This window comes from Heteronotia binoei, chromosome 4 (assembly GCF_032191835.1).
Source record: "Heteronotia binoei isolate CCM8104 ecotype False Entrance Well chromosome 4, APGP_CSIRO_Hbin_v1, whole genome shotgun sequence".
NCBI classification, from domain to species: domain Eukaryota; kingdom Metazoa; phylum Chordata; class Lepidosauria; order Squamata; family Gekkonidae; genus Heteronotia; species Heteronotia binoei.
In genome coordinates, this window is record NC_083226.1 from 133350946 (window position 1) to 133372794 (window position 21849).

Sequence of the window (21849 nt, forward strand, 5' to 3'; positions counted from 1 at the left end):
TCTCAGCCAACCATGCGCACATTGAAGGACACTCGGTATTTGCACATCCTACCACGAAGAAGTTCTTGCAGGGGCTGATGAGGTTATACCCCTCTGTTAAAGATCCGACTCATGGGATCTGCCAGGGGTGCTAGAGGCCCTGATGGGAAAGCCCTTTGAACTCATGGCAACGTGTTCCCTGCAGTTACTGACGTGGAAGACGGCGTTCCTGGTGGCCATCATCTCAGCACAGAGAGTAGGGGAGCTCGCAGCACTATGGTGTGATGACCCATATCTCCGGTTCAGTTCAGAGGGCGTATGGCTACGTCCAGACATTACTTTCCTGCCCAAAGTGGCGTCATCCTTCCACCTAAACAGGGAAATCTACTTGCCGGTCTATTTCCCCAACCCGGCTACGGAGTCAGAACGGAGGCTTCACGCCCTGGACGTCAAGCGGGCACTCTCCTTTTATTTGCATCGGATAGGGCCTTACCAGAAGGATCCTAGGCTTTTCGTCTCCTATGCCCAGCCCTCACTGGGTCGGAAGATCTCGTCTCAAAGACTCTCAAAATGGTTGACGGAGACAATTAAACTATGTTACCTACTGCGCAAGAGGCCTCTTCCAGGGCCTATTAGGGCGCATTCTACAAGGGCAATGGCCACCTCGGCAGCGTTCATGAAAGGGGTGCCGTTGCGGGACATTTGCAAGGCTGCTACTTGGTCCTCTTCGCATACCTTCATCAGACATTATGCGTTGGACCTGTGGTGGCATCAAGGTTCGTCCGTGGGCCGGGCTGTCCTGCAGTCGCTCTCCTGTTGACGGACCGGGGCACCCTCCTCCAGGTAGGCCGTTAGCTTGCTATTCTCCCATCAGTGTGATGCACAGAGACCATGAAGAAGATTAACAGGTTTCCTACCTGTAACTGATGATCTTCGAGTGGTCATCTGTGCAGTCACACTACCCGCCCACCTTCCCCACTGCTGCCGGTCTGTTCTAGGGCTCATGCAGCGGTCAGAAGGAACTGGTGGGATGTCCGCTCCTGCCCCGGTGAGCATGCGCAGGGGGGCTTCTGGGCATGCGCACCGAGACAGGGCCGCGGAAATCCACAGCTTTGAAGTTACTGATCGTGATCGGCATTGGCACCTTCTCCCATCAGTGTGACTGCACAGATGACCACTCGAAGATCATCAGTTACAGGTAGGAAACCTGTTTTTTCCTGTTTCATCACGTTGTGGGAAGGGGAGTTGTAATTGCCAGTCTGATATAGAATTTACAAGTAATGCAAAGGATAAGGCGATCCAGTGAGTTGTGTGGATAAATTCTGTTGAAACAAACAAGTAAAAACCATGTCCATAGCCTACCATACACATTCTTTTTTAAAAAAACAATTTTTATTAATTCGCAATATATTGTTATAGTAGTCTTAAAAAATTAAAAAATAATACAAATTAAAAACATCACACTTTCCCCTCCTTCTCCTCCCCTTTTCTTGACCCCCGCCGGTGTTGTCTTAAAATTGCAATACAAGGTAATTTAACAAATCAAGAATCTCCATTTTAAAACTTTATAACTTTATAACACTAAAGAAGAAGTAAAAACAAAAAAAATAAGAGAAGTTAATTCTATAAGTTCATCTTCATTTTCTTCCTTTCACCTTAAACTCAAAGAAAGAAAAACCACACTTCAGCTATTGTCAAAAACCACTAAATGTCCCTTTACCTTCCATTGTTTTTCGACATAGTTTTGAAATTTCTCCCATTCCTTTCTAAATTTCTCTAAATCATAGTCTTTTAAGATTCTTGTAAACTTGTCCATTTTACTCCATGACATTACTTTTATAATCCAATCCCATTTTTCTGGTATTTTATCTTGCTTCCATAACTGCACATATAATGTTCTTGCAGCTGAAAGCAGATACCACACCATCATTCTATCTTGTTTCGGAAAACTTTCCATTTGTAATCCCAACTAAAAAGAGTCTGGAGATCTCTTAATGTCATAACCTAAAATTTTTGACATTTCTTCATTTTTCATGTTTTGTTCCACCAAACTCTTGATTTGTTGTAGTTGAAACCAATTATATTTAAGTTGTAATTCTTCAGCTGATTTTAGCTCCACCTTTCCTCCCTGTATCTTTAATAGTTCATTATACGTTAACCACATCCCTTCATCTGTTTCTGAGGACAATTTTATTACTTCAATTGGCACAATCCAAAGCGGCTTTCTCTCATCACCATATTTTTTATATTTTAACCAAATGCTTAGCAGATTTCTTCTTATATAATGGTGTGAGAAAAAACCCATCCATCTTATTTTTCCCATAAAACATATACACATGCCAACCAAAAATATTTCCATGGCCTTCTAAAACCAGCAGTTATAATCCATACCAAACATACTGCATCATGATACAATTTTAGATCCGGTAACTGGAAACCTAAGAAGAACATAAGAACATAAGAGAAGCCATGTTGGATCAGGCCAACGGCCCATCAAGTCCAACACTCTGTGTCACACAGTGGCAAAAAATTTTATATACACACATACACTGTGGCTAATAGCCACTGATGGACCTGTGCTCCATATTTTTATCTAAACCCTTCTTGAAGGTGGCTATACTTGTGGCCGCCACCACCTCCTGTGGCAATGAATTCCACATGTTAATCACCCTTTGGGTGAAGAAGTACTTCCTTTTATCCGTTTTAACCTGTCTGCTCAGCAATTTCATTGAATGCCCATGAGTTCTTGTATTGTGAGAAAGGGAGAAAAGTACTTCTTTCTCTACTTTCTCCATCCCATGCATTTGTCAGTGTTCAGTTGCTTTAAGACAACTAAAAACTGCTGAATCATTTTGTTATGTAACTAAGCTATACAGGAGTCACGAGAATGTCAGGTGCAGCTAATGAAACAATCACTGTTATGATTGGTGGGCTGTACTATATTAGTGAAAAGCCTTGCCCTGTGTGGGTGTGGTTGATGGTTGATGATAGAAGGAGCAGAAGGACATTGTGAGTGAAGGAGTAACATCTTGCTTGTATACTGAAGCTCTGGAGGATTGCACGGCTACTGAATTGTATGGACTGGATTTTGACTTCTCTACCTGGACTTAGAATTGGTACTGTATATTGGACAGACTGACTTCAATGTGTATGACCCATTGGCTTGCCTGAGACTGCTTCTTACGTGTTAACCCAATACAACTGTTTACTCGGCTGTCTTGGAGTTTTGTTTTCTTTACCACAGTGTTCTGGAGTTGCACTCTACTACCTACTCCTACAGGGGCACCTTCCTACGCGTATAAAAACTCTGTCAAGCTAAAGAGTCCCAAGCGTTTCAACCTTTCTTCATAGGGAAAGTGCTCCAGCCCTTTAATCATTCTAGTTGCCCTTCTCTGGACTTTCTCCAATGCTATAATATCCTTTTTGAGGTGCGGCGACCAGAACTGCACACAGTACTCCAAATGAGACCGCACCATCGATTTATACAGGGGCATTATAATACTGGCTGATTTGTTTTCAATTCCCTTCCTAATAATTCCCAGCATGGCGTTGGCCTTTTTTATTGCAAACGCACACTGTCTTGACATTTTCAGTGAGTTATCTACCACGACCCCAAGATCTCTCTCTTGGTCAGTCTCTGCCAGTTCACAACCCATCAACTTGTATTTGTAGCTGGGATTCTTGGCCCCAATGTGCATTACTTTGCACTTGGCCACATTGAACCGCATCTGCCACGTTGACGCCCACTCACCCAGCCTCAACAGATCCCTTTGGAGTTCCTCACAATCCTCTCTGGTTCTCACCACCCTGAACAATTTAGTGTCATCCGCAAACTTGGCCACTTCACTGCTCACTCCCAACTCTAAATCATTTATGAACAAGTTAAAGAGCATGGGACCCAGTACCGAGCCCTGCGGCACCCCACTGCTTACCGTCCTCCACTGCGAAGACTGTCCATTTAAACTCACTCTCTGCTTCCTATTACTCAGCCAGTTTTTGATCCACAAGAGGACCTGTCCTTTTACTCCATGACTCTCAAGCTTTCTAAGGAGCCTTTGATGAGGAACTTTATCAAAAGCTTTCTGGAAGTCAAGGTAAACAACATCTATCGGGTCTCCTTTTTCCACGTTTGTTCACCCCCTCAAAGAAATGTAACAGGTTAGTGAGGCAAGATCTTCCCTTGCAGAACCCATGCTGAGTCTTCCTCAATAACCTGTGTTCATCAATGTGCCTACTCATTCTGTCCTTGATAATGGTTTCTACCAACTTTCCCGGTATTGAAGTCAGACTGACTGGCCTGTAATTTCCCGGGTCTCCTCTGGAACCTTTTTTAAAGATGGGGGTGACATTTGCTACCTTCCAGTCCTCAGGAACGGAGGCAGATTTCAATGAAAGATTACAGATTTTCGTTAGAAGATCCACAAGTTCAACTTTGAGTTCTTTCAGAACTCTCGGATGTATGCCATCCGGACCCGGTGACTTATTAGTTTTTAATTTGTCTATCAGTTGTAGGACCTCCTCTTTTGTCACCTCAATCTGACTCAGGTCTTTCAATACCCCTTCCAAAATTAGTGGTTCTGGGGCGGGCAAAAAGTTCTCATCTTCCACAGTGAAGACGGAGGCAAAAAACTCATTTAGCTTCTCAGCCATTTCCCTATCCTCCTTCAGTAATCCTTTTTCCCCATGGTCATCCAAGGGCCCCACTGCCTCCCTGGCTGGTTTCCTACTTCTAATATATTTGAAGAAATTTTTATTGTTGGTCTTTATGTTTTTTGCAATATGCTCCTCATAGTCCCTTTTTGCCTGCCTGATCACAGTCTTGCATTTGATTTGCCACAGCTTGTGTTCCCTTTTACTAATCTCACTTGGACTGGTTTTCCACCGCTTAAAGGAGTCCTTCTTACCTTTTACAGCTTCCATTACTTTGTTTGTTAACCACGCAGGCCTTTTCTTATGCCTGTTTGTGCCTTTCCTAACTTGTGGTATGTATTTTATTTGAGCTTCTAGGATTATAGTTTTAAATAGCATCCAAGCTTCCCCAAGGGTTTTGACCGTATGTACCTTTCCTTTCAGTTTCCTCCTCACATGCCTCCTCATCTCAGTGTATTTACCCCTTTTAAAGTTAAACGTGGTTGTGGCGGTCTTTTTGGACAACTCCCTATTTATACAAACGGTGAAATCAATAACATTATGGTCACTGCTCCCAAGCGGCGCAATCACTTTTACATCGCTCACCAAGTCTTGGGCATTACTTAGGACCAAATCCAGGATCGCCCCACCCCTGGTAGGTTCTGAGACCATCTGCTCCATAGCACAGTCATTGAGAGCATCAAGAAACTCAATCTCTTTCTCTCGACCAGAACACATATTGACCCAATCAATCTGCGGGTAGTTAAAATCACCTATTACGACACAGTTTTTACATTTAGCTGCTATCTTTAAGCCTTCCATCATATTATAATCGTCCTCTCTCTTTTGATTTGGTGGGCGATAACAAACTCCCATAGTTAAATTTCCTTTTGGGCCCTCTATTTCAACCCAAAGCATTTCTAAAAGTGAATCTAATTCTCTGATCTCAGTCTTACTTGACCGTATATCCTCTCTGACATACAGAGCCACCCCACCTCCAACCCTTCCCTCCCTATCCTTCCGATATAGCTTATATCCAGGAATCACCGTGTCCCACTGATTCTCCTCATTCCACCAAGTTTCTGAAATTCCCACAATGTCTATGTTTTCTCCCAACACTAAACATTCCAATTCACCAATTTTACTTCAAACACTTCTAGCACCTCCCCTTTCTTTTGCATCAGTTAAGATTTTCATTTTGATCCTTGGTTTTCTTCCAGTCCATACAAATTCTGAGACTTTTCTTTGCTATTTACTAAATTGTTTATTGTCCTTGACAATTGGAATTGTTTGAAATAGGAACATAATTCTTGGTAGGACATTCATTTTAATTGCAGCGATTCTGCCCAGCATAGACAAGTTCAATTTATTCTATTTTATCAAATCTTCATCAATTTTCTGCCAAAGCTTCTCATAGTTATTTTTATACAAATCTATATTTTTCATGGTAACTTCCATACCTCACCATTTTACTTTGGAAATGACCTCACACTCTGTTGTCCTTTGCCGTTTTTCCAATTGACTCTTTTGTCATATTTTTACACAAAATTTTTCGATTTTTCTTTATTTATATAAAAGCCTGCCAATTCTCCGTACTCTTGTATTTTGCGAAGCAGCAATGTTGTCACATGTAAGGGATTTTCATTAGTAAACATTACATCATCAGCAAACGCTCTGTATTTATAGGTAAGACCTTTCAATTTTAACCCCTCTATTTCTTTGTCATCTTGTATTTGCCTAAGCAAAATCTCTAGTGTCATTATAAATATCAATGGAGATAGAGGGCAGCCTTGCCTTGTTCCTTTACCAGGTATCATTTTCTCCATCAAATCTGCATTTATAAAGTCTTGCTTGTTGCTCAGTGTATATCGCCTTAACCATTCTTATAAAATCTTCTCCTAATCCCAGTTTTTCCATCACTGCAAACAAAAAGTCCCAATTCACATTGTCAAAGGCTTTCTCTGCATCTGCAAAAAATAGTGCCACTTCTTTTTCAGGATGCGCCTCATAATATTCAACAATATCTATAACAGTTCTAATATTATCTCTAATTTGTCTCCTGGGAAGAAATCCTGCTTGTTCCTCTTTGATAAAATTATTCAAATGCTGTTTGAGTCATTCTGCTAGTATCCTAGCATATATTTTGTAGTCATTGTTAAGTAATGAAATTGGTCTATAATTTTTTACGTTTGTGGTATCCGTGAAATTAATGCTTCCTTCCATGTATTTGGTATTGTCCTGTCAGTCCTTATAATATTCATCAGCTTCTGAAGTTTCGGTACTAACGTCTCTACGAGGACTTTGTAGAATTTTGCTGTAAAGCCATCTGGACCCGGTGCCTTTCCCATTTTCAGCAAATTTATAGCTGCTTCAACTTCAATTTTTTCAATTGGTTCATTTAATACTTTCCCCATGTTTTCTGTTAAGGGATTTACTTGAATTTTCTGTAAATATGCATCTATTTTTCTCTTCTCCACCTTTTGAGTTTGAAATAACTTAGCGTAATATTTGTAAAATTCCCTTTTAATTCCTGCTTGGTCAACAGTTTCTTTACCTCCCAGAACAATTTTGTTCACAAACTTATTTTCCTTTTTTTTTTCATTTGCCAAGCCAGGTATTTTCCAGGCTTATTTGCTCCTTTAAAAGATTTCTGTTGCAGTCTCTTCAAATTCCATTCTACATCTTTATTTAACAAATGACTCAATTGATTGTGCAATATTGTAATTTCCCTTATTATTTTCTTTTTCCCTGGTCTTTTTTAAAGTTCTTTTTCTTTTTTCCCAATCTCTTTTTGAATGTCCAGCATTTGTTTCTCTTTAGCTCTCTTATCTTTATTATTCATTGTAATTAAAATGCCTCTCATTACTGCTTTGTATGCATCCCACACCGTTTGAAATTGAATGTCCTCCTTTTCATTTATTTGGAAGAAAACTTTAGTTTTCTTTTCTAGAGACACCACTATCTGTTTTCTGTAGCAAATCTTCATTTATTCTCCATCTCCTAATCTTTTTCCCACTTTTTGCCGACTGCATCAATGGATTGTGATCGGCCCCAACTTTAGGAAGAATCTGTTTTTTTCGTCATAAGTCCAAGATCTTTTGTAGTCCATAACATATCATTTCTTGAGAAAGAGTTATGCCTAGCTGAATAAAATGTAATCACACACTTTAGGATTACATTTCCTGCATATATCTTAAAAGCTTTCTTGTTTCACTAAATCATAAAATGACTTTGGTAATTTCCCCTCCTTATTTCTTTTCCCTGATCTGTCCAAATCATTAATAATTGTTCCATTGAAATCTCTCATTACCATTATTTGTTCATAAGTCACTTGGTCTAATTGTTGCACAATGTCTTTAAAGAAGGAGTCTTTCGCCCCATTTGGGGCATACAATCCCAACAACAGCGTCCTTTTATCATTCGTCACCTCCACTGCTAAATATCTTCCGTCATTATCCTTAAAAATCAATTTTGGATTCAGTTCCTCTTTAACATAAAAAATTACTCCCCTTTTTTTCTCCTTAGCCAAAGAAAAAAATTCCTTATCAAGTTGTTTATTCCATAAAAATTTATAATCCAATTTTTTAATATGTAAACAAATTATACTACATTTTTGTTTCTTGATCCAATGAAATGTAGCCTTTCTTTTTTGTGGTGAATTTAGTCCATTTACGTTCCAAGATATTAATTTGTAATCCATAACGATTCTTCTTTTATTCTGTATCCCCAAATCCCTCGTTTTCTTCAAAAAATCTCCTCAATTCCTGTACATTTGTAATTGTAATCCTCTTTTCACCATGTTCAAAACTTAGACCTTCAGGCAGTATCCATCTATATCTCACTTCATTATCCTGCAGCTTGTCAGTTAGTTTTTTGTACAATCTTTTGTCATTTATAACCTTTCTTGGCAGCTCATTCATGATTCTTACTCTGCTTCCATCAATTTCCAATGTTTTTTCAAATTGTTTTCTTAAGATCTTTCCCACCATGTCTCTTGAAATAAATTTTATTACCACATCTCTTGGTAGCTTGTTTTTCTTGTCATATAATGAATTGGCCCTGTATATATAGTCATAAAGATGGCTAGATTCATCAGGTTCTGTCTCCAAAAATTCAGTAATAATACTCATTATATATGTCTTTTAAGTCAGATCCTTCATTCTCAGGTACTCCTCTCAAATGTATCTGGTTTTCCATTAACATACAGTCTTGCAGAGCTTTCTCCTGCAATTTATTAATCATGGAATCTTGATCCTTCACCTTATTTTCAACCACATGTACTTTTTTTAGTGTTGCTTGTGAATCCCTTCTGAAATCCTCAATTCCTTTTTTAATTTCTAGCTTCACTTCTGCACTTGTTTCAATGTCTTTTTTTAATTCTTTAATTAATTGCTTCTTATTGTCCATTATTAGATCTTTCATCACTTTGACCAGTCTTGCCTCCATAGCTTCCAATTGGTCTTGTATTTTAGGCATTATGCCTTCTTCAAGTGAGCCAATCCTTGCACGTGTCTGTTTTGGTGCCTGCTTATGATCAGACATTACGGTTTTCCCACTGCCAAAATAGGCTCTTAAACTGATTCAAGTTAGACCATAGGATCTTATAGATTAGGAAATGCCCTTTTCAATAAGCCCAAAATCACCATTCTCAGGGCTTCCTAACTTGAGATATTATTTTTTAAAGTTTTAAAAAATACTCAAAATGGCATCCGCGACTTTTCAGACCCTTTTAAAAGTTTTTTCCTTTTTCTCCAAAAGACCACCAAAATTGGTTCCAATATTATAATCCAATATGTTTCATTCTATAATCATGATATCTGCCGGCTCCACTAATTTTTAGTCTCATTCTTTTTTCTTGAATTTTTAAAATTTGTTGACCTTCCTTTAATGGCTGCCACAATTTCACTATGGTTTTCAAGTCCTAGAGGAGGCCAGGAGGTTTAGAGAGTTTCCTTCTTCTAATGGCTCCTTCCTGCTTTTCTTGCCATGAAGTCACATTCTCAGTGGTTGAGAGATCTCGCAATACTTGTATGACGCCACTTCCTGTAATCTTCCACTTCAGCAACTCAGTGACGATGGGGTTTTTTTTTGCAGAAACAGCAAGTATTCCAAACAGTTGTTTTTCATGCTTTAACTTTGCTTCTAAAATTCCAAAAGTCCCAAAAATTACCCCCTTCTCTTCTTTACAACTTTAGAATATTGTAGTTAAGTCCAAATTTTAATCCTTGTCTCACATAGAATTAATTTTAGTCCCAGAATGATAGATAACAATCTTCTTACCTTGCAGCCAAATATATCCTCCTTAACACCGTCCTTTCCAAAGATGAATATTTAGATATTAGTATAGTCCAAAGAAGGCTTGAATTTTGATGGATTTAAGTCAATTTAATGACCCTCTGTAGATGCTGGAATGCAATTCTTCGCCGGGGACTCTTCAAAGCCTAAAAGGAACCCCACTGGGACTTCTTGTCAGCCGAAGTAAATCCCCTCAGAATTCTCCTAAGCATGTCTTGGCCTTTTCCCTCACTGAGAAAAGTAGGCAGCAGGCATTGGGGTCGCCTTCCCTATCCAGAACAGAGGCTTCGGTCCGCTCCTCTTTTGAGAAGCGACTCAATCCTCCATGATCCAACCCCATACACATTCTTTAGGTATGCTAAAATGAGTAACAACAGTTTCTAGTATCTATATTCCTTCCCCAGTTTAAATAATGTAAATATGTGCTCTATTATGCTTAAAATATATTATTATTCCAGTAAAATAAGTAACAAAATAAGTTTTGTAATATAACGTTTAAACAACACTTGATTTTAAGCCAAGTATTTTATTTGAGACATAAAATTTACAGGAGTTACTTTTTAAAGTAGTTTACTAAACATAAGTCAAAATAAACTTGCCAAATCAGTTCATGCTCTTTCTGATTCTGTTTCAGGAAATTTGCATCCTTGGTTTATAACTATTTAAATATAAGTCTTCTGATTTTGACCCAGGCAAGCAATAAACAATCAGTAGTATGAGATACAATTAAGCTACTTTAATTGAAACTTGTAACTGAAAAGTAATCATAAGCTATTTGTTTGTTTGTTTTCTGAAGCAGGGTCTAGTCAGAAAGTATTCCTCCTTGAGATGGCATAGTTTGTGGGCTGGGGTATCCTCTACGTGAGATTACTCCTTCCTCTTGTTCCAGTTTTATAAACAATGCCTCCCCACCACAGCGGGAGTAAGCCCTAGTCGCTTTAGCAACTGCTTTCTGAGACTGCTTCTTCTTCCTCTCTTTTTTGAGGTTTGGCTTGGGGAATACTTTAAATTTCCCCACCACTGATGTGGGGAAATGCACTTGTGAGGTCCTGGAAGAAAAAATTAGGCTGCTAGGCAGGAAACTCAAAGACAGGACCTTCAAGGTAGCCTTCTCAAACAAGTGCTACCTGTTCCACATGCAGGGCCAGAGACACAAATTAGGTCTCGATGCATAGATGAGACAATGGTGTAGGGAGGAAGAGTGTTAGGCACTGGGATGCTTTTTGGAACAAGTTGGAGTTGTACGAAAGAGACAGTCTCCACTTGTCCTGAGAAGAAACCAAGCTGCTGGCACTTAAAATCAAAAAGATGGCAGAGCAGTCTTGAGGCAGCTGGAGGAAGGTTGCAGGTCTAACATATCTGGGAAATTATAGATGCTTATATATAAGTGCTAAAAGTGTCTGAGGCAAAATCAGGGAGTTGGAATGCTTAGTATTGGAGGGAAATGTAGACATTGTAGGCATTTCAGAAACTTGGTGGGATAAGGAAAATCAGTGGGACATGGCGATTCCTGGATATAAATTATATTGGAAGGATGGGGGACAGGAAGGGTTGGAGGTGGGGTGGGGTGGGGTGGCTCTATATGGCAAAGAGGGTATACAGTCAAGTAATATTGAGAAGGTAAGAGAATCAGATTTGCTACTTTAAATGTTATGGATCAAAATAGCAGGCCCGAAAGGAAGCTTAACTTCCCTATGAAGAAAAGTTAAAACGCTTGGGGCTCTTCAGCTTGGAGAAACGTCGACTTAAGGGTGACATGCTAGAGGTTTACAAGATTATGCATGGGGTAGAGAAGGTAGAGAAAGAAGTATTTTTCTCCCTTTCCCACAATACAAGAACTTGTGGACACTCAATGAAATTGCTAAGCAGTAGTTCCGGCTCTAGGGTATGTTGCGCCCCAGGCAGGCTCCTTGCCGGCAACCCCTCCTGCTGCTGCCCTCTCTCTTGTAGTTCTTGACTTGTAAGCCAGGAGTGCTTACAAGTGCTGCAATGCAGCGCCATGCTCTGTGACTCCCCCTTCAGAGCGCGCCGCAGCTGCTCCCTACCGGCTTCGATGTGGGCGGTGCATCATCTAATCCTTTGAAGCATACAGGGAAGAAGGCTTCTCCTCCCTCCTTCCTGGAAGTGAGGGGGAGCAAAGTCTTCTCCCATGTACGCTTCAAAGGATTAGATGCCACGCCGGCCGCATCAAAACCGGTAGGGCCCAGCCTCTGCACACTCCTCTGATCGTGCCACGGGGGGTGGGCGAAGCGCAAGGGAAGGGCAGTGGCAGGGGGAGGTAGGCAGGCGAGCAAACTCGGCGGTTGTAGGCACTGGGGGGGTGCCAAATTGGCGTCCTGGCACCCTAGGCAATCACCTAGTTTGCCTAGTGGGTGAGCCAGGCCTGCTAAGCAGTCAGATTAGAATGGATAAAAGGAAGTACTTCTTCATCCAAAGGGTGATTAACACACAGAATTCACTGCCACAGGAGGTGGTGGCAGCTACATGCATTGAAAGCTATATGCATAGAAAAATTGGATCAACATATGGAGCAGAGGTCCATCAGGGGTTATTAGCCACAGGGTATAAATGGAACTCTCTGACTGGGGCAGTGATGCTCTGCATTCTTGGTGCTGGAGGGGGCTAACGGTGGAGAGGCTTCTAGTGTCCTGGCTCCACTGATGGACCTCCTGATTGCACCTGTTTTTTGTTTTTGGTCATGTGTGACAGTGTTGGACTGGATGGCCTGATCCAACATGACTTCTCTTATGTTCTTACGTTAAATATAACAAGACAGCATGGTTCAAAATGATACTCTAATACAGATCACTTGCCAGTCAGGTCATTCATCCTGTTTAGGCCCAAACGTGCAATTCAACAATTCTCTACCTTACTCTAACACCATCTGTGGGGTGGGAGGCTTCAGGCATTCATTCACTGTTGAGGAGATTAAATATTGGACAGCTTGCAGGGGGGGGGGGCACATTTTCTGAATTGAAACCTTGAATATTACCCAGGCGAAGTTTGTTACATACATCAGTTTACTACTTCATCTGAGGTTAAGGAAATTTGCATGTGGTCATTTTTATATTTTCGGAACAAAGTGCATGGCTTTTGACACTCCCTCCCCATGCATACATCAGAAGTTTTATTTGAGAAGGGTGGGTAGAATTTAAGAATCCCTGATGGTCCACTGCTTGCTTTCCAGGAACCTGAATAAAATCGTCTGAAATACTGATTCTACAGATTATCTTTCTGGTGGCCATAACCTTTTCAAGGAGAGAGTTTGGGGTATTTTTAGTTTGAAGGAAGCTGTGTATCTTCCAATAGAGAAATACTTAGGACTAAAGGTGTACATTTGGATATTTTCAAGAAGATCACTGCAGATTTATACCCCGCCCTTCTCTCAGAAAGGCTTACAATCTCCTATATCTTCTTCCCCCACAACAGACACCCTGTGAGGTGGGGGGGCTGAGAGGGCTCTCACAGCAGCTGCCCTTTCAAGGACAACTCCTGCAATAGCTATGGCTAACCCAAGGCCATTCCAGCAGCTGCAAGTGGAGGAGCGGGGAATCAATCCCAGTTCTCCCAGATACTATTCCCCAAATTTGTTTTTGGCTCAGAAGTATCTGAAACAGCAGAAGGCAGTCCTGAAACATCAGGGAATTTATATCTTGAAATGTCAGTAATTTCTTTCCAGCTTATTTTGGCTTCTGGAATCAGTGGGGATAGATCTAGCGTCTGACTCTAGATGCCAGGTCTGCCACCCATTGAAATCTGTGACAGTAGGTAGCCAGGTCTGATGATACACAATATTCCTAAACCTGAAAAAGTTGTCTAGAATGGGTTCCTGGCATTTTTTTTTGAGTAATGGTAATCATGCCTTTTCTGTGGGGGAGGAACCCTCAAAATTTAAGCAATCTTTGAAGAGCACATCCCTCCTTAGAACTCTCCCAGATGTTTTATCTAAGCTGTAAACAACGTGTCATAGAAATTTAGCTGGAAGATATCTGGAACATACATCTACAAGTCTATACACGTCCATGTCCCTTCTGGATCTAACATACTTCACCAGAGGTGCAGCAACCTTTGCTGCCTTTTTAACTAGTACTGTACTGGTAGGAATACAATTTCACCTCTAATTGTTTGTGAGGTGCTACAAAATAAAGACATATTCTTACACTGCCTTCAGTCTGCGAGCATTGCTTATAGGTTCTCTCACATCAATGAAGAGTAGTATTGTTAAATAAGGCCCCACAGGGATTCCTCCATGGGCTTGACCTTTCATTGTGGTACACCTTGTAGTACTTGGCTTGGTTTCTTGGTCTGTTGCCTTGAAACCTGGCCTTGACACTCATAACCCTGACTCCCTTTCTGTCTTGTAATCTTTGTCATGTGCTTGCAGTTTAGTGTTTCTGTAGTGCTGCCCAGAGATGATAGGTCTCAGGACTGGAAAGGCTGAAGACCAGTGTCTTACAACCTTTTTTCCTTCTCTGCTATACATCAGGCTCTGTTGAAGCAGTTAGGAATAATGCCACAAAGAGAACTTCCTCCATCCATCAGTAAGGATGACCATTCAGAAACCAATATTCTTTTCTATGACAAGTTTTAGTCTAGCTTTGGAATGGAAGAAGGGGAATATGATCTGTGAGAGTACTTGGCAGCAAGAGAAGTCTTTACCAATTTGATTTGATGTGGCATAGACTATTGCTAAGATTCTGCTCTGTATCTTTCTGCCACCTGGTGTGAGCTAAGTATCTTATCTGAGGTGGAGCTTATTCTGTAGTATCAAATACATTTGGAATTCCCTTCTAAGGGGGATTCACCTAGATGTCATTAATGAGGTGTACTTTACTTTAAAGGTAAAATTACTTCCTTGAGAGAGCATTTTACATAATACTACCCTGCACTCTAGTTCTTGCAGTATACCCCAGAGTGTTTCATAGGACATTCTGACCAGCTTTTGGAGGATTTTAAGAGGTTCCAATGCAATTGAAAGAGTGTGAACAGAATATAAAATTGATAGTAATACTTGAAAGTTTTTTTCTGAATGTTTAATTATACATTTTTTGTTTGTTACAGGTCTTTCAGTCTGGAAGACTGGGAGGGAGCCTCTGCACCCAGGGAAAAAAATGTTACCCTTTACTGGGGGGAAGGGTAAACCAGTAGGGAATACAGTACAATCCCAAGCCTACTGGGAGGGGCGGGAGGGAGGTGTTGCCGTCACTGTATTAAGCCGATGTTGGGAAATGTTTTAACATCTGGAGCTTTTGTGGGTGGAAATCTGTCTCCTGTTACAACTCTGCACTGGATGTGAAGAAGCGCAAAAAAAAAATCACAAAACAGCACATTCTGCAATGTTATGGGGAACTGTACCAAAATGAAAACTATAAAATTGAACTATAGGGGGTATGTAAAGAGGAAATATATTGTGTTCACACAATAAAGGAAACCGAAGAATGAGGATTACCGAGAGTAAAGGTGTCATAATAAGGGGTTTCTGCATTGTTTCATCTTGATGGGATTCCTAGGTATTGCTAGGTATTGCATGTTAATGAAGAACTAAACAAATGAAGTTAGTACAGTTAAATGAAGCTTGTTACCTGTATTAGGAGCAAGCACTTGCAGTGTACAAATTAAAATAACCCCATAATAAAGTAATAAAGGTTAACTTGAACAAAATGAAGCAACCTGCAAGATGCCAAATGAGTCACTCCTTTTCATTTTGGGGGTGGGGGGAGGGGCATTTCAGAAGAAAGGCAATTTTTTATTTTACATTGAAACTTTAAAGGTAGTGGATATGATTTGATGGTTGTACTTCATTAGATTTAATTTCTAGAGTAAGGCATAATTCTTAACGTGCAGTTTAAGGTTCAGGCATGCATTTTTGGATCATAGTGATCGAGCGTATTTTTAGTGGGAAAGTAGCATGCTTGCATCAGAGTGAGAGTGGTACACATTACTTACGTTGCGCCAGTTTTGTGTTACAGTTTACCAATTAAGTATAGCCCTGCATTTAAAGATTCCTTTTAAGATTCTGTGGATTTTATGTTTATTAAGAATATAAATATAAAATACTTGTAGTTACAATTAGGCCTTGAAATATCTTTTTAGGAACTGTTAGGAATAAGATTGATATTGTATTGTGTAACCTGCACAATGTGGAAAGCTGATATAGCTGTGCAAAGTATTGCCTCTGTGCTGTCAGTGTGATGTGCTTTCTGCATGGTTATACTAGTGATTTTTATCAGAACTTCTAAAAAAAGTTACATGGTAAGACCTGTTAAAGGCTACATAAATGTTAGTTGGCACGTAAAGACAATTGTAGAAAATTAATGACATGATTGCTACATTTCAGTGTTTATTCCCACCCAACATATTATCAAACTACAATTTTCCCCCTTTCAAAGCATGATCTTAAGATACGTAAGTTAATGGATGTAAAGCAGGGTATTGACACTATTATCGGCGCATGTTGGTGGCCCTTTGTGTTCTAAAGTGTGCACAAGGGTGCAAGTTAATAGCTACAGAGTGAAAGTTGGTTTGGATCCTCTTCATTTCATTTGTTTAGCTTTTCTGTTTTCCTTCTGCTCACTTGTATTCCTGTGAATAAATCCTTGTTAAGTTAACCCTTTACTTTTCTTTCCATGTGTATTTTCTTATGTACTGTGAATGTGAAAATCTAACTGGTACACTTGATCTTGTGTTACTATAAAAGTGCAAGTTGTGATTAATTTAGATTGCCCTAAGAGTATCCCATGATGATGAAGGAAAATGGAGAGAACTAACTCTGCTGGTCAGAGGTGAAGCCACACCTTTCCATTTTCTATAAGTGCTGCAAAATTAATCTGTGCAAAAAAATTTTTAAAAAGCCATAACAGCCGCCTTATATTTTAGATTCTCATCTTTGCATTGCAGAAACAAATACTGGATAACAATTTTTGTAAAGACTGACTTTGCATGACTTGGTTCTTTTCAGGTTGTTTGATTTAGCCATTGCACTGAAGTTCAAGCTGTGTGAGTGTGACATTTATGAACTATGACTTCAAGTTTTTGTTTAATGCATGGAGGCATGCACAAGTCTTATACATTCCTTTTTCCGCTTTGCAAATTTGAGTGGGGTAAACATGCTTGGAAATGACCTTTCAATACATGTCCTTTTATAAAGATGGAAATCACTACTACTACATAATCCATTTGAACAAAACTGCATGTGATCTACTTTCAAATCAATTTGCTATTTCAAAAATTACAGCTTCTCCTTTTGCAGCTTTTCAAATCAAAGATGTAAATATAAATTCCCAACAACATAAAATTTATTGAGGGTAGAAATTGTCTTAGACAAGGGTTTAATTTAATTTCTCTGTGAGTGGACAGAGCATTAATGCAAGAGAAAATGGAGTTCTAAATCATAAACCCTTTTTATTTGTTTTGGCCCTTACAAAGTTGAACAGTTAAAGGTTAGTATGCAAAAGCCATTTGTTAAATATATAATTTTATTACTTGGGTTAATATAGAGGGATGTGACTGCTCTACTGTGACTAAACTGATCAGGCAGAAAAGTAACAAGAAAGCAATATTACAGCTAATGCTTGTTAATGAGTTCATGCTTCAGAGCAAACAATCACTCATACTGTTTAAAGTATTGTACACTTGCAGAAACCATTTGGGTTAGAATTTGAGGTAAAAAGTTCTAATACAACACTAACAGTTATAAATTGAATATAATTGCATCATGGGATATATAAAAGCATCTTATTTCTATTTGTGTAGTCTTGACAGTTTTTGAATGTTGACTGAATGTTGATACCAGTAGAATTGTGCATTTGTCTTTGTTACATTCCAGTGTTCTCTGCCTCTTGGCATGCTACAAGCACGGCTTATTAAATCTGCTCCTTACACGGTAAATAAAAGTGCTTAGTGTGCTAAACTACAGAAATAGCCGCTGCTAAGTGATGTAGATTTTCTACTTGAATATTTTTTGTTGTAGAAACCTCAGGAGGTCAGTGTTTACTGTTTTTGTATATGCCTTTGTTTTCTTGTCCAAGGCCCCCTACATTTGAAGGATTCTAACAGTGAATAAAGCTGCTGATTAACCTAAGTTGGTAACAGAAAGTATATTTTAAAACATTTTAAAGGCATCTCTTTTTGCAGAAAAAGTTGTCTAATATGGTATGGTTTTCTAGTAGCACAGTTTTTTGACTATTAAGGGGGAAAGCCTCCTTTACATTGTTTGTTTAATTTCTTTAAAAGTGAAATGTAAGGGAACTGAATCAATTTTGTAAATTTTTTACTTAGGATTATTTTCTAAATTGGTATATAGGTATTAGTTATAATACTAGCTAGATTCCAGTGTTTTGCATCTTAATCCTAAACATACTTGGAAGCAAGTACAATTCATTTCAATGAGAATTGCTTCCAAGTAAGTACAGTTTGGCGGATCTGTAGCCACTTAAGAGGGTGCAGTCATGGCAACATGCATAAAAAGAATAAACGTGTTGAAACACATAGCCAATAGAATTTTTTAAAACATAAAGCAATTTTAATTTTGTAAAACACTATTGATACACACTGTGATAATTCTGCATTTTTCTTTAGCATTGGCATGAATTACTTAAACTACATAAATACTGTGTAATTAGATTTATACTACTTGTAGGAAGATTTCCAAAGTTGAAACTTGCTGTTTGCTTGTTGTTGTTTGGATAAGAACTATTCATACTAGTTTTATCTCAGGTAAATACTCTTGTACCCTTTTTGTTTGGATAGAAGCTTCTAATATGTCTTAAGTGTACCAGTTTGTCTTTCATATAGGAACTGCCTAATGTCTTAAACTCTCATATCTAAATTAACTTTGGGACAGCCATGACTTTGCTTCAATATAAGTCACCTATTTAATTCATATTGAATGTATTAACAAAGATATATAAACATTCTTCTTAAGAGGAGAATGCGTCTGTGCATAATAGCGCCTAAAACCACCATAAAGAGTGTATATTATGCAGTACAAAGTTTTGTTCCTGATTTTAAAGAAGACTGACTCAGCGTAAATACTTCTGATATATTTTCATGTATAGATGCTTAGACATTTTAGAGTAAGTAGCTAGAGTCTTAACACTTCTTAATTTAGTCTTGAGCAGTAAACATTAACAGATCAGACTCAATGCTGCTGTAAGCTACTGAATACCAAGCAGTAATATATTAAGATACTTTGCTATTTGCATATGAATTTATTGTGTACTGTAATAAGTATCGAGTTACTTGGGAAATATCATCTAGAGGTGAAAAGATGGATAAAGCTATAACTTTTAATGCAGAGTTACTCAACACTGCACTCGAATTTCAGATGCTTTTTGGTCCAGAATGATGTCCACAGCTGGCATTTGCTCATTTCTGTTTGTCTGAGCAATTGATTGATAGGCTTTTCTGAATGAAATATTAATAAGGGCATACTTTGTAGCTTTCTTTCAGTAAGTGACTGAGCTGAAATTGTGTCTGTGTGTGAGAGAGAAAGATGGGGAAACTAGAACAGTTCTATAAACCTTCAACTATTTGTTTTGGTGGACAAATGCACTTTTAAGCCAGACAGTTACATTTACAAATCAGTTTCTGCACTGATGTTGTAATATGTTATGTTTTCTTCTTACATGTAAATCCATTTAAGAATAGAGGTCTCCTTTTGGGCATGCAGCAAAACTAGAAATACCCAGGAAGATTTTAAGGGCACTCCTCCTCTAAAACTCAAAGAGCTCTCCCACCCACCCAAGGATTTTGTCAGGAATTCTTCTCCTTGCTAACTCTTAACTGTCCTAAAATTAATTGTTAGAATTGGATGCACTAACAATAGCTGAAGCAGCAAAACAGACAGAACTTTCTGCTGACAACTTAGGTTGTATGAGTTGCTTGAAAGCTTTAAGTTGGATGTGTTTTCTGTACGTGTTAGAATATTCCCTTCAAACATATCCTTCTGCAATTGTATGAAATTGATTTTTGTCTGCCTCTGTGCTACCACAACTTCATTTTAAATAGAATATTATTTTGATTTTTGATAAGCTGCTGAATTCTAAAGAGTTTTCTGGGGCCACCAAATATTTTGGATCATGCAGAGAATATATATTGTAATGTAGTAATTTTGTATTTACATTTGTATGATGTGACAATAGATGTGAATGTTAATCACTGCTTGACTATGTTAATAAAATTTGTTTAAATATAGCTGTGGCATTCTGATTCTTAATGGGAAAAGGAAGGACTTCTTTCAACAACTTTGGTTTGCTTTTAACTGAATTGCACACTGAAGTAGAGGACTTCCAAAACACACCCTCTTGTTTTATGTGCTTTTAAGATGATTTGGTTTATTGTTCTTCCATTTGTGCAGCAGTAAACAGACGATATCCACCTGATCTAAAGAAGGGGTCCCCAGCCTTTTTGAGTGTGCAGACACCCTTGGAATGCTGGCACTGGATGGTGGGCACAATCACAAAATGACTGCCACAGGAGGCAGAGCCAGCCACAAAATATTAGGCAGTGAGGTTATGCTACTCGACTAAGTAGCTGTTCAGCATTTCAGCCAAAAGCTCTGTCTGACAAAATGCCTTTTAAAATTAACATATTGTTTTGAAATACTGTCTTGCATACACACAGCTTCTCTTCAGTCACATTGTGAAGATCCTTGTGCTGTGGTGGCAGCTGCTGCTGAAGTAACTTATAAAGAATATGCACAGCCCATTAGATCTCCAGTGGTCAATCAGAAGGTGTCCTGGGCGAAAGCACATACTTTCTAAAAACAATTGGTGGGTATCAGGAAAGTTGTCTATGAGAACTATGGTGTCTGTGGGAACCATGTTGGGGAACTGCGATCTAGAGATACAGGCCACTCAATATATTTGTATGGATGTCCAAGTTCAGCTTAACACATTTGGCCAATGTGAGTGGAAAACTAGCAGTTGAATTATAAGTTAGTGTATGAGTATTTATTACTGTATTTACAATACAGAACTTGTCACGACATAGTATGTTGGATATTCAGGAAACCGAGCTTATCCAGATGAAGAGAACCCAACCTTTCCTTTTATGGCTACATTTGTACTGGCCAAAATCTAGTTACAAGTAGTAGTCATGTACTATGACTCGAAGGGAGACAGGAGAGGTTTGATATGGTAGAATGAGCTGTTTTTCTCTTTTTCAAACAATAAAATTATAGGAGATTTAGTCCAGAGTTGTAAAAGTTTGCAAAGAAAGGATAGTGTAGCCTGTCTGCTCATTACTGTGGATTTTCTAAGAAACATGTATGTTTGCTTCTGTACTTGATTAGGCCAGTGAGGGCTAGAGGTACTAAACAGTGTTGTAGACATAAAGGAGAGTTGCGTGTCCAGAGAACTGTCCACTAGGCAGGTGCTTTTATTATAGCATTTCTAGAAGCAGTGGAGAGACATTAGCAGGAGGGATAAGGGAAGAAGAATCTTCCCTTCAACGAAATACTGCAGCTTGAGCAGTCAGATGCATCCGACAATTCTGCAACATACATGCTGTGTTATGAGGGAAGACTAGTTCCTGTGCCTTGACTGTGCTTAAAAACTCTTAATTGTATTTGCATCTCAGGCTTCCTTTAGGAGCCCCTTAGCATGGAGTTATCCAGTTTTATTTACACCACAAATTTCCTGAAGTGAGCATCACAGGTGAGCAAAGAGTTTAATCCTTGCCTTCCAAGTCCAATACTTTGCTACATATCACTGGCTCTCAGTAATGGGGTGCTCACATAGATTTTGGAAAACACTTTAGTAAAAGGAATAGCATGCATCTTCCTAGATTTAGGTTTGTTAGTACCTACAGTGTCACCAAACAGTTTTCTCTACATGATGTTCAATTAAAACCAGTATTTGAGCTGTAAAGGATACTTGAAAATGGAAATACCACTTGAATTGCCATTTGCAGTAACGAGAAGCAATTGCACAGGATTTGATCTGG

The 21849-nt window shown here is 39.0% G+C and overlaps 1 protein-coding gene across 2 annotated transcripts in view; it reads left to right on the top strand.

Annotated features, from left to right (window-relative positions):
• The window catches only part of LOC132569575 (transportin-1), a 119833-nt gene extending 103176 nt beyond the window's left edge, over window positions 1-16657 (top strand). For both annotated transcript variants that reach the window (XM_060235790.1, XM_060235789.1), the window contains exon 25: window positions 14965-16657. The gene's annotated coding sequence lies outside the window, so the exon portion shown is untranslated. The remainder of the gene's footprint in view (window positions 1-14964) is intronic.
• The last annotated feature ends 5192 nt before the right edge of the window (window positions 16658-21849 follow it).